Below are 17,408 nucleotides of genomic sequence, written 5' to 3' on the forward strand. Positions count from 1 at the left end.
CAATGACGCCAATCTGTGGTTTTAGTGGGAGGAGCTTATACTGGTTCACGAGAGACGCAGAGATCTCAGACAGCTGGGCCCGATTGTGTGTTTATTTTGTATTTCCACCGCGCAACACGTTTGGGATGCTTGTGTATTTATTCCCGTTTGTACAGACCCGTTTTTATACTGCAGTACTTGTTCTTCCGGCCGATATGAGGAACAGAATTCTGCACAACTGGTTTCCTCCCAGTGTGAAGGAAGGCGAGGAATAATAAAAGCCTTGATTTTTGTAACGCCGATTCGTAATGATGCATCCCCAACGAATCTGAAACGTCATCCCGGCAATAATCCGTCCGCTTCCGAAGAGACGACGCTGAATAATGTGCGTAGCTGCACGACGTCGGAAGTGAAGCGACGCAATAAGAGTCCGGTTTGACCACGCAAGGTTTTTACATTTAGGTTAGGTTAGGTATTTATTTATTTCAGGCAATGACAAAAAGCACACAAAACAAAACAACCCGTGCCACATCGCACGAGCCACATTTAAACAATCAGTAATAAGTAATATGCAAATTCAGCCTGAAAGGGAGTGGGAAGAAGAAAACGTATTTAATCCCACCCCCATTTCTCATAACATAAACATAATAAGCTCCTCCATTTCACGCTCCAAATCATATCAACAACAACTATAAGTACTGTATGATTTCGAAAAATACAACAAAATATCGGATGAAACTAGAGAAATTACAAAATTATATATATATATATATATATATATTATTTTTTTTCCAGTATGGTGTTACCATAGGTAACATGACAGTTTAAACAGTCATGCCAACATTAATAATAAACAATACCAGCAATGGTAACAAACATATACCAACAATGGTAATGGCAACAATAAGTACCTTCAGGACTCTGTTTGAATATTGCGAGTAAACCAGATGTCTATATACTAGCTTAAATTAATGAACACTTTGGCATGTGTATCCAGACTGTTCCAAAGTTTAACCCCACGTACAGACAAACAAAAACTTTTGAGTGTGGTTCGAACTTGAGGAAGTTTAAAAACTCCAAATCATGAGCAGCTGCTCGAACAGTAGAAAAACGTTGTCGGTTAATTGGTAATGATTTGTTAAATGGCTTGAACAGAACTACTAGAGTGTTGTATTTCACAACTTTGACTGAATAAATAAGTTATGAGTATGATCCCGAAATCCGACCTTGTGAATGATCCGTACTGCTCGTTTCTGTAATATGCATAATGGATTTGTTGTGTTCTGATAAGTATTCCCCCACACTTCAATGCAGTATGTAAAGTATGGAAGTACCAGAGTGCAGTACAAGGTGTGGAGAGCGTTCTCGTCAAGGTATGGCTTTACTTTGTTCATTATTGAGAGACTTTTGGAGATCTTAGTTTTTATATGTCTGACGTGAGGTTTCCATGACAATTTGTTGTCAATAATAACACCCAAAAAGTTGATCTCATTTACCCTTTCAATCGGGATACCTTCAATAGTTATTTGCAGTTCTGAATCCATTTTTAGACGACTAAACATCATGACCTCAGTTTTATTAATATTTAAAGAGAATTTATTTGTGTCCATCCACTTCTTTATTGCACTTAGTTCCTTGTTCACCGTATTTACAAGCTCTTTATAACTGTCACTACTATAGAATATATTTTTGTCATCCGCAAACAGGATGAGTTTTAATGTTTGAGATACATTAAAAATATCATTTATAAATATACTGAACAACTTTGGACCCAAAACCGACCCCTGGGGGACACCACAAGCAATGTCAAGTGTATGAGACAAGCACAAGCACATTCCAATTGAATGTATGTGGATCGTAATAAAATGGGGGCAAAGACGGAATGGCTCAGTGAGTAATGAGTTATTCACATGTGAACCATCAGTCAGTGATTATTACTATGTTATTAACACGAGTAGAATGATAGATTATTTTATCAGTTAAGATTGAGTCATTTTAATTGTAATAAATATCTCGAGTGTGGGAATCCATTTCTTGTTACTTTTAATGTCCACAATCTTTTTTCCTTTCTTTTCCTGACTGTGAGTGATTATCTCTGTGGAAACTAAATGATCACACAAATAACCAGTGTCCTGCACAGAAGGTCGTGTAATAACCCGTTCATTGAGAACTCGGGATTACACAGTCTGAGGGAGGAGAGGGAAGTGACTTTGGGATTTGAGGCTAAGCACGTTGGAGCTGCGAGGAATCTCCCACCAAACAAAAGGTTTTAGCCACAAAGGCGTTTGATTTTTCAATTCCAAACAGATCGAAAGTATCTCCTGCAATAAAAGAGAACTGCAAAACTAGCGGTAAACCTTTGGGAATCTCACCCTCCACGGTCCTAATAGCAGCACGTAAAATAGCCATCAGGCGGAAACAGAGCAGCTCTAGCTGAAGCTACAGCTGAAACTGAAGCTAAAGCGTAGCTTCAAGCACCAGGTCAGCACTTTAGCAGCTCATAAGTCCAGTTTTATTTTCCGGCATTGTGCCGGAAGAGTGCAAATACCAAAGCAGCTCTAGTGATGCCTGAATGGACCAAAGATGAAGCTGTAATGTTCTCTAACCGGCCAGACGAAGTTATCGATCAGCCGCAGCTCAGATCGGAGAAACCAGGTCTGGCATGGACGTTCCTGTTTCCTTTCTGTTCCCTCTCCTTTCACCCCTTGTCTTGTATGTCTGTTGTCCATAATTGATAGAAACTCCTGGGGGGGTGGGGGGGCACAGATTCAACACATGACGATGACCGGAGCTGTTTTTGCCGACCTGTGAACAATAAACATGCATGTGTGAAACAAACAACACATTAAAAACACACATTAAATTTTCCTTCCAAGGTTAGTGAATTACAACACACTCGGTACACACGTTTAAACATGAACGAGAGGAACACATTTCCTCTGTGGCATGTTGGATCGTTTCATTTGACTCGGCTCCTCATCTATGACTCGATGCAATCTGAACCCTTTTCGCTATCAGGCCTTCGGGGGAGCAGCAAAAGTGTCATCTGTAAAAATGCCTCTCAATGAAAGCATGTTGCAAATCCAGAAGCTCCTTCACTCAAATGATGCTAGCAGGGAGAAACACAGTTATAAGGAAAGGAGAACAGTGTCATCAACGATCTCTTGTTGCCACTAAAAGGCAGTTTCCTGTTTTTAAAGTTTCACATGTTAATCTGGACAAAGATAGGAAAACATTTTATTTTATTTTATTTTATTTATTTATTTATTTCGACCACGTAAACCACAAAGAATAAAATGATAAAACAACGGCAAATACATGCGCACACATATACATAAACATATACATAATTACATATATATACTGTACACACATATATAAAGACATATTCACACACACACGCAGCACATGTAACATTAATTAACAATAACTCAAACAATAAATATATTATCAGTATTCCAATGGTGTGATCATTTGTGCTATTCATCCAAAATAGAAGGATCTCTAAGAGATAGAATTATAATATCACTAATATAAGTATATTCGTGCAAAAGGAAGGAAAGAATTAGAAGGAAAAGAAAAAGTAGCAAAACAAGAATACAGTATACTATCGACGTTCCAATGGTGTCTTCATTTGTGATATCAATTTTTAATAGTTACAGTATTCCACATTTATTAGCATTAAATAGTGTTGTCATTGTAACATATTGTGAGACAGAATTTGAAACAAACTAATAATCAGTGAATGATCTTACTTGATCATTAAGTTTATACCAGGTAAACTGTTTAACATTTTTGTTCAACGTTCTCCAGATATCTATTACTTTGTTATTATTGTTGCCCCTAGCAAAACAGAAACACAGCTTTACGCTTAACCAACTCTTTCAGACCCCTTCTAATAACAAATATATATATATATATATATATATATATATATATATATCAGTTTTCAAACGGAACATAAGCACATGAACAAAGATAGGACAGAAGTCTAAGTGAGATAAATGTTGATGATTTCAAGGTCACAGTCGATAATACAGTAATCTCCAGCAAAGAAGAGATTACCTATTTGGGCTGTGTTCTTGACAAATACCTGTCTGGCAATAGTATGGCAACTAAGGTGATCAAAGAAGTCAATCAGAGAACAAGATTTTTGGGCAGAATATCTGCTTTTGTCAACAGAAGTGCTCTCCGGACGCTTGCTGCAGCCCTCGTTCAGCCCCTCTATGACTATGCTAGCACCTCCTGGTATTCAAACATCAAAATGTGCCTGAAAACCAGGCTCCAAACCTCCCAAAACAAACTGATTCGGCTACTCCTCAATCTGGGGCCCATGACCCACCTTCTTCCTGGACATTTTGCTAGCCTAAAATGGCTCAGGGTAGAAGACAGGGTTAAACAACTCAAAATGGGATTGGCATTTAAAATAGTCAATGCAGCTCTGCCCTCAGTCCCCTCAATCCCTGCATACCTGAATAAACACCTCCACAGATTTAGTGACACCCACAGCCACAACACTAGAGGGAGCTCAAACAACAACCTGATTACCCCCTCCTACAGGACTAACATGGGTAAATCATCTTTCTACAATACGGCCACCCAAGGGTGGAACTGTTTGACTCCCGCCCTCAAAACATGCACCTCTTTGGCCTCCTTCAAAAAGGCCCTAAAAATGCACCTTTTAGGGGGACAGAAACGGAGATAGTCATCACGACTCTCTCCGGATCAAACCCCCCCTCCTTTTTTTTGTCCACCTACGTTGCAGATATTAATTGCTTTACTAATTTATTGTAATTTATGTAAGTTATTTATTGGCATTCATTGTCATTTTGCATCAGGGGTGTAATTTATTTTAGATTATTTGTTAGTTTGCACTGGCGGTGTAAAATTATTTTATTTTTGTTTTTCTAATATTACGTTGAATCAATTGAGTAATTTAATTTAATATTGGTTTCATTTTTATTTGTATTGTTAAATTTGTATTGTTAATTGTGGATGATTTATGTACGAAGGACTTTCAACGGAAACAAGACCGCAAGGGCTTTTTTGAAATGCTCCTCTTAGACAGGATGTTTGACTTTATTTGTACTGTAATACATGCTACTGTGTGACTGTACTTGTACTGTAATACATGCTACTGTGTGACTGTACTTGTACTCTAACATTCTATTTAATAAATATATTCATCATCATCATCAGGTAGAGTAGAAAAAGCTTAGAAAAAAGAAAAGGGAGGAGTCCCATTTTCTGAAATGTTCCACTATGTATAAATTTCATTTCATTTTCTAACCGCTTATTCCGTTATCGGGCCGCGGGCCAAGCTGGAGCCAATGGGCGAGAGGCAGGGGACACCCTGGACAAGCCGCCAGTTCATCGCAGGGCAACACAGAGACAGACAACCAGCCACACGCACACACACACCTACAGGCAATTTAGTGTCACCAATCAGCCTAGGCTGCATGTCTTTGGTGGTGGGAGGAAGCCGGAGAACCCGGAGAGAACCCACGCAGGCACGGGGAGAACGTGCGAACTCCCCACAGAATGGCCACAAGCCGGAGACGAACCTGCGACCATCTCGCTGTGAGGCAACAGTGCTGACCACTGCGCCACCGAGCCGCCCTATGTGTAAGTTTCACATTCAGATATCAGTCCTTTACTGGATCCTCAGCCACGATGCGCTTGCCTTCTATGAACCCAAACGGGCCCCTGAAACCCGCAGCCTGGTCGAGTTTGGGCCACAGTGCTTGTCTGGACCTCCAGTCATCCGGGGTCAGGTCCTCAGCAAAGGGGATCCCTTCTTCCTTGCACACAGGAAAAGCTTTCGTCTGTCTCCAGATGTCATCTCTCATTTTCCTTCTCACAAACATGACGATAATTTGCCGTTTCTTGTTCTCTGTCGGTCGCCCCACTCTCCGTCAACCTCTTCGTCCATCTTTGTCTTCAGGTTTGGAGCAATTCTTCCCAGGAGCTCCACCGCCTCTGTTCTGACGTTCTCGTTTGTTTTCTCCTTTTTTCCTTTGATGCGAAGGCAACACCTCCGTTTGTCTCTTTCTTGGTTCAATAAACGACCTTTCATGTCATCATTATCTTTCTTGAGAGAGTCGATCTGTTTTTCCATGCGTTTCACTTTTGTTTTACACTCTTCCGGCTCCTCTGAGTTTCGCTGTGCTGTTTTAATAACATCAGCTAGCATGGCGCTGTGTTGTTGCATTTGTGTGCGAAACTCCTCAATGCGGTCGTCGACACGTTTTCCAGAGACTCGATAGCTTTCAGTGTGGCGCCGATGGATTCAGAGTCCTTCTCTTCAGACGTACCTTTCGGTTTCTTCTCCGTGTGTGATTTATCTGGAGTACTTGCAGGGCTTGTGGACCTTCTGTCCCGTTTGTTGCTGCGAGCGTTAGCTGCTTCCATCGGAGTTGAGTAGTCGTGCTCTTCGTTCATTTGGGTCGTAAATTGAGGTTTTTTGCTGCCGAAGGTTTCGGGTTGTGGGTTTTCTTCATGTTCGGGCTGGAACTGTAAGGGACGTGGAATATATGCGCTCAAACGGAGCTCAAACGGAAGCGACCACTTAGTACGCCATCTTGCCCAGGACTGGAGAAGGCTGACCGACTCTCTGAGTTGTTGGAAAATTAGATTTATACTCTTCAAGCCGACATCGAACTGAAGTCAGGACCTCGTGGGCAGTTCTGGAGGAAACGTCCCCCAACGCCAGGATGCAGTACCACACCGTGATGCAGTATGCCAGGATGCAGTACCACGCCAGGATGCAGTACGCCAGGATGCAGTACCACGCCAGGATGCAGTACCACGCCAGGATGCAGTACGCCAGGATGCAGTACCACACCGTGATGCAGTATGCCAGGATGCAGTACGACACAGTGATGCAATATGCCAGGATGCAGTACCACACCGTGATGCAGTATGCCAGGATGCAGTACGACACAGTGATGCAATATGCCAGGATGCAGTACCACACCGTGATGCAGTATGCCAGGATGCAGTACCACACCGTGATGCAGTATGCCAGGATGCAGTACCTCACCGTGATGCAGTACGCCAGGATGCAGTACCACACTGTGATGCAGTATGCCAGGATGCAGTACCTCACCGTGATGCAGTACCACACCGTGATGCAGTACGCCAGGATGCAGTACCACACCGTGATGCAGTATGCCAGGATGCAGTACCACACAGTGATGCAGTACGCCAGGATGCAGTACACCAGGATGCAGTACCACACAGTGATGCAGTACCTCACCCTGATGCAGTACGCCAGGATGCAGTACCACACACTGATGCAGTATGCCAGGATGCAGTACCTCACCCTGATGCAGTACGCCAGGATGCAGTACCACACACTGATGCAGTACGCCAGGATGCAGTACCTCACCCTGATGCAGTACGCCAGGATGCAGTACCACACAGTGATGCAATATGCCAGGATGCAGTACCACACAGTGATGCAGTACACAAGGATGCAGTACCACACCGTGATGCAGTACGCCAGGATGCAGTACCACACCGTGATGCAGTACGCCAGGATGCAGTACCACACAGTGATGCAATATGCCAGGATGCAGTACCACACCGTGGTGCAGTACGCCAGGATGCAGTACCACACAGTGAAGCAATATGCCAGGATGCAGTACCACACCGTGATGCAGTACCAAACCGTGATGCAGTATGCCAGGATGCAGTACCACGCCAGGATGCAGTACCACGCCAGGATACAGTACGCCAGGATGCAGTACCACACCGTGATGCAGTACGCCAGGATGCAGTACCACACAGTGATGCAGTATGCCAGGATGCAGTACGCCAGGATGCAGTACCACACCGTGATGCAGTATGCCAGGATGCAGTACCACACCGTGATGCAGTACGCCAGGATGCAGTACCACACCGTGATGCAGTACGCCAGGATGCAGTACCACACAGTGATGCAGTACGCCAGGATGCAGTACCACACCATAATGCAGTACGCCAGGATGCAGTACCACACCGTGATGCAGGATGCAGTACCACGCCGTGATGCAGTACACCAGGATGCAGTACCACACCGTGATGCAGTACCACGCCGTGATGACGCCGTGAACAAACTGATTCGGCTACTCCTCAATCTGGGGCCCATGACCCACCTTCTTCCTGGACATTTTGCTAGCCTAAAATGGCTCAGGGTAGAAGACAGGGTTAAACAACTCAAAATGGGATTGGCATTTAAAATAGTCAATGCAGCTCTGCCCTCAGTCCCCTCAATCCCTGCATACCTGACGGAACACCTCCACAGATTTAGTGACACCCACAGCCACAACACTAGAGGGAGCTCAAACAACAACCTGATTACCCCCTCCTATAGGACTAACACGGGTAAATCATCTTTTTACTATACTGCCCCCCAGGGGTGGAACTGTTTGACTCCCGCCCTCAAAACATGCACCTCTTTGTCCTCCTTCAAAACGGCCCTAAAAATACACCTTTCAGGGGGACAGAAACGGAGATAGTCATCACGACTCTCTCCGGATCAAACCCCCCCTCCTTTTTTTTGTCCACCTACGTTGCAGATATTAATTGCTTTACTAATTTATTGTAATTTATGTAAGTTATTTATTGGCATTCATTGGCATTTTGCATCAGGGGTGTAATTTATTTTAGATTAATTGTTAGTTTGCACTGGCGGTGTAAAATCATTAGGCCCGAGCGCCTATTCTCGGCGTAAGGGGCTATTGCTTTTACAACGCAGAAGACAAGTTGACGAGCGCAGCTCGTCAACCCTCAGCATCCAACTTTGCCATGCTGTTGAGGACGATCAACACACCCACGCACACACACACCGACACTAAACAACACAAATGCACACACACAGAGATCCACAAACACGAGTTGACGAGCGCAGCGAGTCAACCATCGGGCGACCAACACACCCACGACACTCAACAGCACACACACACACACCGACACTAAACAACACAAATGCACACACACAGAGATCCACAAACACGAGTTGACGAGCGCAGCGAGTCAACTCGTGTTTGTAACTGTCTTCCGATGGTTGACGAGCGCAGCGAGTCAACCATCGGGCGACCAACACACCCACGCCCACACCCACGACACTCAACAGCACACACACACACCCCGACACTAAACAACACACACATACAGACAGCGAAGCTCGTCAACTCGTGTTTGTGTGCCCCCACAGGCGCGTAGCCCTCGTCGAGACCATTCCAAAAATGTATTTTGTGTAAAAATCGCATACTCAGAAAAAAAGTTATATTGTTTTTGCAAAAATTCTTTATTCTTTCTTCTTTATTAGGTTCCGAGAACGAAGGTTCAAGGAACCTATTGTTTTTTGAGAAATTATTATTATTATTATTATTATTATTATTATTTTCAAATGGCTTTTTGAGGCACTTCCCGGGCACCTAGAGGTGTCGAAACCATATAGGAGTGTCACATCTGGTGTCTAGTTTCTAAATCTGGAATTTGATTGGAATTGTATATGGATTGGGGGCTCCATAGCGCCACCTGAAGTCGGCTTTTCTCCGAAAAGGTACTCGGATCGTCGCAAAATCCGAGTACGTCGTACCTCTGGGGGTCCCGGGGCTAGTAAATATTTTTGAGATTTTATACGCAAACAGGAAGTCAGCCATCTTGGACGGCGTGCGAAAATTTGAAATGTACGAACACGTTTTTGAGGACTTTACGATCGACGAAAACCCACAAAACTTTACGCGCGACTTCGCAACGGTACTTCCGAGGATTTGATTGTGTAATTTTAACGTTACGTCGCGTATTGGCTCTTTGGCGCCCCCTTGATTGTTTTTCCCTTGTAGCGTAGCTTTGACCCCCTCAACATACGCGAAAACTCTTGAAAATCGGTCGGGAGACGGACAACGGCCAACTCGACCTGCTCGTAAAGCGATTGCTCTCGGCGTGTTTCGGGGGCTCCAGAGCGCCCCCTAACGCAACGGAGGCCGTAGTTTGAACGTAGTTTGTCCGATAGTCACGAAATTTGGTGGGAACGTCCAAATCGTCATTCCAGACATATTTGTAATTGGCTTTCTGTAGCCCCGCCCACCCGGATGTCGGCCATATTGGATTATGTACGTATTTTGGCATACTTTGACGAACTCCTCCCAGACGCTTTATCGGATTCGCGTCGAATTCGGGTGACGTGATCGGCAAGTGCCCGCAACGTTAAATTGCGAAGGAATTTTTGATCGATCGAACGATGAGGTCACAGGCCACGTTTGAATGTGCCATTTTACCATTTTATAGGTCTCGAACTTTGCGATACTCCTCCTAGAGTTTTCGTCATATCGATCTCAAAGTCGGGCGACGGCCTCTCGACTCATTGACGACGCTAAATTGCGAAGCTTTTGTGTTTTCGCCAATCGCTGTTGCCGTGGCGGCCTTGCGAACTTTGATGTTTTGGCGTGACGTCCGTGGCTGTCGGAGCTTCACTTTGCACGGTCCGACCGTCTCCAAATTTCACACGCTGGATGAGAGTCCAGACCTGAACTCGAGTACATGCCATTGACGGTGATGGTCTCAGCGCCACCTACAGGAACAGGAGCATACATTGTCCGATCGGTCCCAAACTTGGCACGCTTCGTCAGGGTCACGTCTAGAGGACGTACGCGTGTTTCTGACATTCGTGGATTGCGAATAAGCGCGTACCCCAACGTGCGCCAGGCCCCAACGTACGCCGGGTTCGAGGAACCTCTCAAGGCTGCTCGCAGCTTTAATTAGGTTCCGAGAACGAAGGTTCAAGGAACCTATTGTTTTTTGAGAAATTATTATTAGGTTCCGAGAACGAAGGTTCAAGGAACCTATTGTTTTTTGAGAAATTATTATTAGGTTCCGAGAACGAAGGTTCAAGGAACCTATTGTTTTTTGAGAAATTATTATTATTATTATTATTATTATTATTATTATTTTCAAATGGCTTTTTGAGGCACTTCCCGGGCACCTAGAGGTGTCGAAACCATATAGGAGTGTCACATCTGGTGTCTAGTTTCTAAATCTGGAATTTGATTGGAATTGTATATGGATTGGGGGCTCCATAGCGCCACCTGAAGTCGGCTTTTCTCCGAAAAGGTACTCGGATCGTCGCAAAATCCGAGTACGTCGTACCTCTGGGGGTCCCGGGGCTAGTAAATATTTTTGAGATTTTATACGCAAACAGGAAGTCAGCCATCTTGGACGGCGTGCAAAAATTTGAAATGTACGAACACGTTTTTGAGGACTTTACGATCGACGAAAACCCACGAAACTTTACGTGCGGGTTCGCAACGGTACTTCCGAGGATTTGATTGTGTAATTTTAACGTTACGTCGCGTATTGGCTCTTTGGCGCCCCCTTGAATTTTTTTCCCTTGTAGCGTAGCTTTGACCCCCTCAACATACGCGAAAACTCTTGAAAATCGGTCGGGAGACGGACATCGGCCAACTCGACCTGCTCGTAAAGCGATTGCTCTCGGCGTGTTTCTGGGGCTCCAGAGCGCCCCCTAACGCACGGGAGGCCGTAGTTTGAACGTAGTTTGTCCGATAGTCACGAAATTTGGTGGAAAGGTCCAAATCGTCATTCCAGACATATTTGTAATTGGCTTTCTTTAGCCCCGCCCACCCGGATGTCGGCCATATTGGATTATGTACGTATTTTGGCATACTTTGACGAACTCCTCCCAGACGCTTTATCGGATTCGCGTCGAATTCGGGTGACGTGATCGCCAAGTGCCCGCAACGTTAAATTGCGAAGGAATTTTTGATCGATCGAACGATGAGGTCACAGGCCACGTTTGAATGTGCCATTTTACCATTTTATAGGTCCCGAACTTTGCGATACTCCTCCTAGAGTTTTCGTCATATCGATCTCAAAGTCGGGCGACGGCCTCTCGACTCATTGACGACGCTAAATTGCGAAGCTTTTGTGTTTTCGCCAATCGCTGTTGCCGTGGCGGCCTTGCCAACTTTGATGTTTTGGCGTGACGTCCGTGGCTGTCGGAGCTTCACTTTACACGGTCCGACCGTCTCCAAATTTCACACGCTGGATGAGAGTCCAGACCTGAACTCGAGTACATGCCATTGACGGTGATAGTCTCAGCGCCACCTACAGGAACAGGAGCATACATTGTCCGATCGGTCCCAAACTTGACACGCTTCATCAGGGTCACGTCTAGAGGACGTACGCGTGTTTCTGACATTTGTGGATTGCGAATAAGCGCGTACCCCAACGTACGCCAGGTTCGAGGAACCTCTCAAGGCTGCTCGCAGCTTTAATTATTATTATTATTATTTTCAAATGGCTTTTTGAGGCACTTCCCGGGCACCTAGAGGTGTCGAAACCATATAGGAGTGTCACATCTGGTGTCTAGTTTCTAAATCTGGAATTTGATTGGAATTGTATATGGATTGGGGGCTCCATAGCGCCACCTGAAGTCGGCTTTTCTCCGAAAAGGTGCTCGGATCGTCGCGAAATCCGAGTATGTCGTACCTCTGGGGGTCCCGAGGCCAGTAAATATTTTTGAGATTTTACACGCAGACAGGAAGTCAGCCATCTTGGATGGCGTGCGAAAATTTGAAATGTACGAACGCGTTTTTGAGGACTTTAGGATCAACGAAAATCCACGAAACTTTACGCGCGGGTTCGCAACGTTACTTACGAGGATTTGATTGTGTAATTTTAACGTTACGTCGCGTATTGGCTCTTTGGCGCCCCCTTGAATTTTTTTCCCTTGTAGCGTAGCTTTGACCCCCTCAACATACGCGAAACCTCTTGAAAATCGGTCGGGAGACGGACATCGGCCAACTCGACCTGCTCGTAAAGCGATTGCTCTCGGCGTGTTTCTGGGGCTCCAGAGCGCCCCCTAACGCACGGGAGGCCGTAGTTTGAACGTAGTTTGTCCGATAGTCACGAAATTTGGTGGAAAGGTCCAAATCGTCATTCCAGACATATTTGTAATTGGCTTTCTTTAGCCCCGCCCACCCGGATGTCGGCCATATTGGATTATGTACATTTTTTGGCATACTTTGACGAACTCCTCCCAGACGCTTTATCGGATTCGCGTCAAATTCGGGTGACGTGATCGCCAAGTACCCGCGACGTTAAATTGCGAAGGGATTTTTGATCGATCGAACGATGAGGTCACAGGCCACGTTTGAATGTGTCATTTTACCATTTTAGAGGTCTCGAACTTTGCGATACTCCTCCTAGAGGTTTCGAGATATCGATCTCAAAGTTGGGCGACGGCCTCTCGACTCATTGACGACGCTAAATTGCGAAGCTTTTGTGTTTTCGCCAATCGCTGTTGCCGTGGCGGCCTTGCGAACTTTGATGTTTTGGCGTGACGTGCGTGGCTGTTGGAGCTTCACTTTACACGGTCCGACCGTCTCCAAATTTCACACGCTGGATGAGAGTCCAGACCTGAACTCGAGTACATGCCATTGACGGTGATAGTCTCAGCGCCACCTACAGGAACAGGAGCATACATTGTCCGATCGGTCCCAAACTTGACACGCTTCATCAGGGTCACGTCTAGAGGACGTACGCGTGTTTCTGACATTTGTGGATTGCGAATAAGCGCGTACCCCAACGTACGCCGGGTTCGAGGAACCTCTCAAGGCTGCTCGCAGCTTTAATTATTATTATTATTATTATTATTATTTTCAAATGGCGTTTTGGGGCACTTCCCGGGCACCTAGAGGTGTCGAAACCATATAGGAGTGTCACATCTGGTGTCTAGTTTCTAAATCTGGAATTTGATTGGAATTGTATATGGATTGGGGGCTCCATAGCGCCACCTGAAGTCGGCTTTTCTCCGAAAAGGTGCTCGGATCGTCGCGAAATCCGAGTACGTCGTACCTCTGGGGGTCCCGAGGCCAGTAAATATTTTTGAGATTTTACACGCAGACAGGAAGTCAGCCATCTTGGATGGCGTGCGAAAATTTGAAATGTACGAACGCGTTTTTGAGGACTTTACGATTGACGAAAATCCACGAAACTTTACGCGCGGGTTCGCAACGGTACTTACGAGGATTTGATTGTGTAATTTTAACGTTACGTCGCGTATTGGCTCTTTGGCGCCCCCTTGAATTTTTTTCCCTTGTAGCGTAGCTTTGACCCCCTCAACATACGCGAAAACTCTTGAAAATCGGTCGGGAGACGGACATCGGCCAACTCGACCTGCTCGTAAAGCGATTGCTCTCGGCGTGTTTCTGGGGCTCCAGAGCGCCCCCTAACGCACGGGAGGCCGAAGTTTGAATGTAGTTTGTCCGATAGTCACGAAATTTGGTGGGAACGTCCAAATCGTCATTCCAGACATATTTGTAATTGGCTTTCTGTAGCCCCGCCCACCCGGATGTCGGCCATATTGGATTATGTACGTTTTTTGGCATACTTTGACGAACTCCTCCCAGACGCTTTATCGGATTCGCGTCGAATTCGGGTGACGTGATTGCCAAGTGCCCGCGACGTTAAATTGCGAAGGGATTTTTGATCGATCGAATGATGAGGTCACAGGCCACGTTTGAATGTGCCATTTTACCATTTTATAGGTCTCGAACTTTGCGATACTCCTCCCAGAGTTTTTGTCATATCGATCTCAAAGTCGGGCGACGGCCTCTCGACTCATTGACGACGCTAAATTGCGAAGCTTTTGCGTTTTCACCAATCGCTGTTGCCGTGGCGGCCTTGCCAACTTTAATGTTTTGGCATGACGTGCGTGGCTGTCGGAGCTTCACTTTACACGGTCCGACCGTCTCCAAATTTCACACGCTGGATGAGAGTCCGGACCTGAACTCGAGTACATGCCATTGACGGTGATGGTCTCAGCGCCACCTACAGGAACAGGAGCATACATTGTCCGATCGGTCCCAAACTTGGCACGCTTCGTCAGGGTCACGTCTAGAGGACGTACGCGTGTTTCTGACATTCGTGGATTGCGAATAAGCGCGTACCCCAATGTACGCCGGGTTCGAGGAACCTCTCAAGGCTGCTCGCAGCTTTAATTCTTCTTTGTTCTGCTGTTTAAACGGCAATTTGACCCCCTGAACATGCTCGAAAACTCACCAAACTTTGAACCAAGCTCAGAACCGGCGAAAAATTAATTATTTTATGTGTTTCAAAATTGGGCATGAAAAAGTGGCGCGCCAGCGCCACCTACAAAAATCACAATGCATTGTGCCTATGGGGGGTCCGACGCCAACTTTGTCGGACAGCCACGAAATTCGGTACACACATGCGTCAAGTCAGGGCAAAAAAAAAAAAAAAATATGGCCACGCCCCCAAACACACAGGAAGGCGGCCATATTGGATATAATTTTAAAAACTGCAGAGTCAGCGTTTGCACACACACACACTCCAATCCAAACCAAATTTTAAACACTTATTGACCCTTCCTACCTGGACACTTTAAAAGGGAAACTTTGACAATCAGCCTGACAGCGCCCCCTAGAGAACGATAACAAAAATTGAATGGGAATTAAAAAAATACTTTGCCAGAAATGATTGAAACTTACCAGAAAAGTCCCTCATGTGGTCCCGATCAAAAAACACAATCGTAACCATGTTGTTTTTACGCTGTTGCCATGGCGATGGCAACCCCTCCTATGGGGAGGGGTCCGACGCCAACTTTGTCGGACAGCCACGAAATTCGGTACAGACATGCGTCATGTCAGGGCAAAAAAAAAATGTATTGTGGCCACGCCCCCAGACACACAGGAAGGCGGCCATATTGGATTGAAACTCCTGACGGCAGATGGCCATATAATCCAAATAACGCTTTGACTAAACTGTGAGCTACTCATGCAGCTCAAATCTAAACACTTGCGAAGCACTCAGGACAAAAGCGGCGTGCGTCGGCGGGTCAGCTCAACGGCCTGTCGGCCGGCGAGGGCCTACAACGCCGCTTGCGGCTTTAATTCTTCTTCTTCTTTATTCTTTATTCTTTATTCTGCTGTTTAAACGGCAATTTGACCCCCTGAACATACTCGAAAACTCACCAAACTTTGAACCAAGCTCAGAACCGGCGAAAAATTAATTATTTTATGTGTTTCAAAATTGGGCATGAAAAAGTGGCGCGCTAGCGCCACCTACAAGAATCACAATGCATTGTGCCTATGGGGGGTCCGACGCCAACTTTGTCGGACAGCCACGAAATTCGGTACACACATGCGTCAAGTCAGGGCAAAAAAAAAAAAGTATTATGGCCACGCCCCCAGACACACAGGAAGGCGGCCATATTGGATATAATTTTAAAAACTGCTGAGTCAGCGTTTGCACACACACACACTCCAATCCAAACCAAATTTTAAACACTTATTGACCCTTCCTACCTGGACACTTTAAAAGGGAAACTTTGACAATCAGCCTTACAGCGCCCCCTAGAGAACGATAACAAAAATTGAATGGGAATTAAAACAATACTTTGCCAGAAATGATTGAAACTTACCAGAAAAGTCCCTCATGTGGTCCCGATCAAAAACCACAATCGTAACCATGTTGTTGGTTTTACGGTGTTGCCGTGGCGATGGCAACCCCTCCTATGGGAAGGGGTCCGACGCCAACTTTGTCGGACAGCCACGAAACTCGGTACACACATGCGTCATGTCAGGGCAAAAAAAAAAAGTATTATGGCCACGCCCCCATACACACAGGAAGGCGGCCATATTGGATTGAAACTTAAAAACTCCTGATGGCAGATGGCCATATAATCCAAATACCGATTTGACTAAACTGTGAGCGACTCATGCAGCTCAAATCTAAACACTTGCGAAGCACTCAGGACAAAAGCGGCGTGCGTCGGCGGGTCAGCTCAACGGCCTGTCGGCCGGCGAGGGCCTACAACGCCGCTTGCGGCTTTAATTTCTTTTTCTTTTTCTTCTTTGTTCTGCTGTTTAAACGGCAATTTGACCCCCTGAACGTGCTCGAAAACTCACCAAACTTTGAACCAAGCTCAGAACCGGCGAAAAATTAATTATTTTATGTGTTTCAAAATTGGGCATGAAAAAGTGGCGCGCTAGCGCCACCTACAAAAATCACAATGCATTGTGCCTATGGGGGGTCCGACGCCAACTTTGTCGGACAGCCACGAAATTCGGTACACACATGCGTCAAGTCAGGGCAAAAAAAAAAAAGTATTATGGCCACGCCCCCAGACACACAGGAAGGCAGCCATATTGGATTGAATTTTAAAAACTGCTGAATCAGCGTTTGCACACACACACACACTCCAATCCAAACCAAATATTAAACACTTATTGACCCTTCCTACCTGGACACTAAGGAAACTTTGACAATCAGCCTTACAGCGCCCCCTAGAGTACGATAACAAAAATTGAATGGGAATTTAAAAAATTGTTTGCCAGAAATGATTGAAACTTACCAGAAAAGTCCCTCATGTGGTCCCGATCAAAAAACACAATCGTAAC

General features: G+C 45.5%; 1 long non-coding RNA gene across 1 annotated transcript in view; it reads right to left on the reverse strand.

Annotated features, from left to right (window-relative positions):
• LOC137894895 (uncharacterized) overlaps positions 1–17,408 on the reverse strand; it is a 118,736-nt gene that overhangs the window by 69,085 nt on the left and 32,243 nt on the right. The window lies entirely within an intron of this gene.

This window comes from Brachionichthys hirsutus, chromosome 6 (genome assembly GCF_040956055.1).
Source record: "Brachionichthys hirsutus isolate HB-005 chromosome 6, CSIRO-AGI_Bhir_v1, whole genome shotgun sequence".
In the NCBI taxonomy this organism is placed as follows: domain Eukaryota; kingdom Metazoa; phylum Chordata; class Actinopteri; order Lophiiformes; family Brachionichthyidae; genus Brachionichthys; species Brachionichthys hirsutus.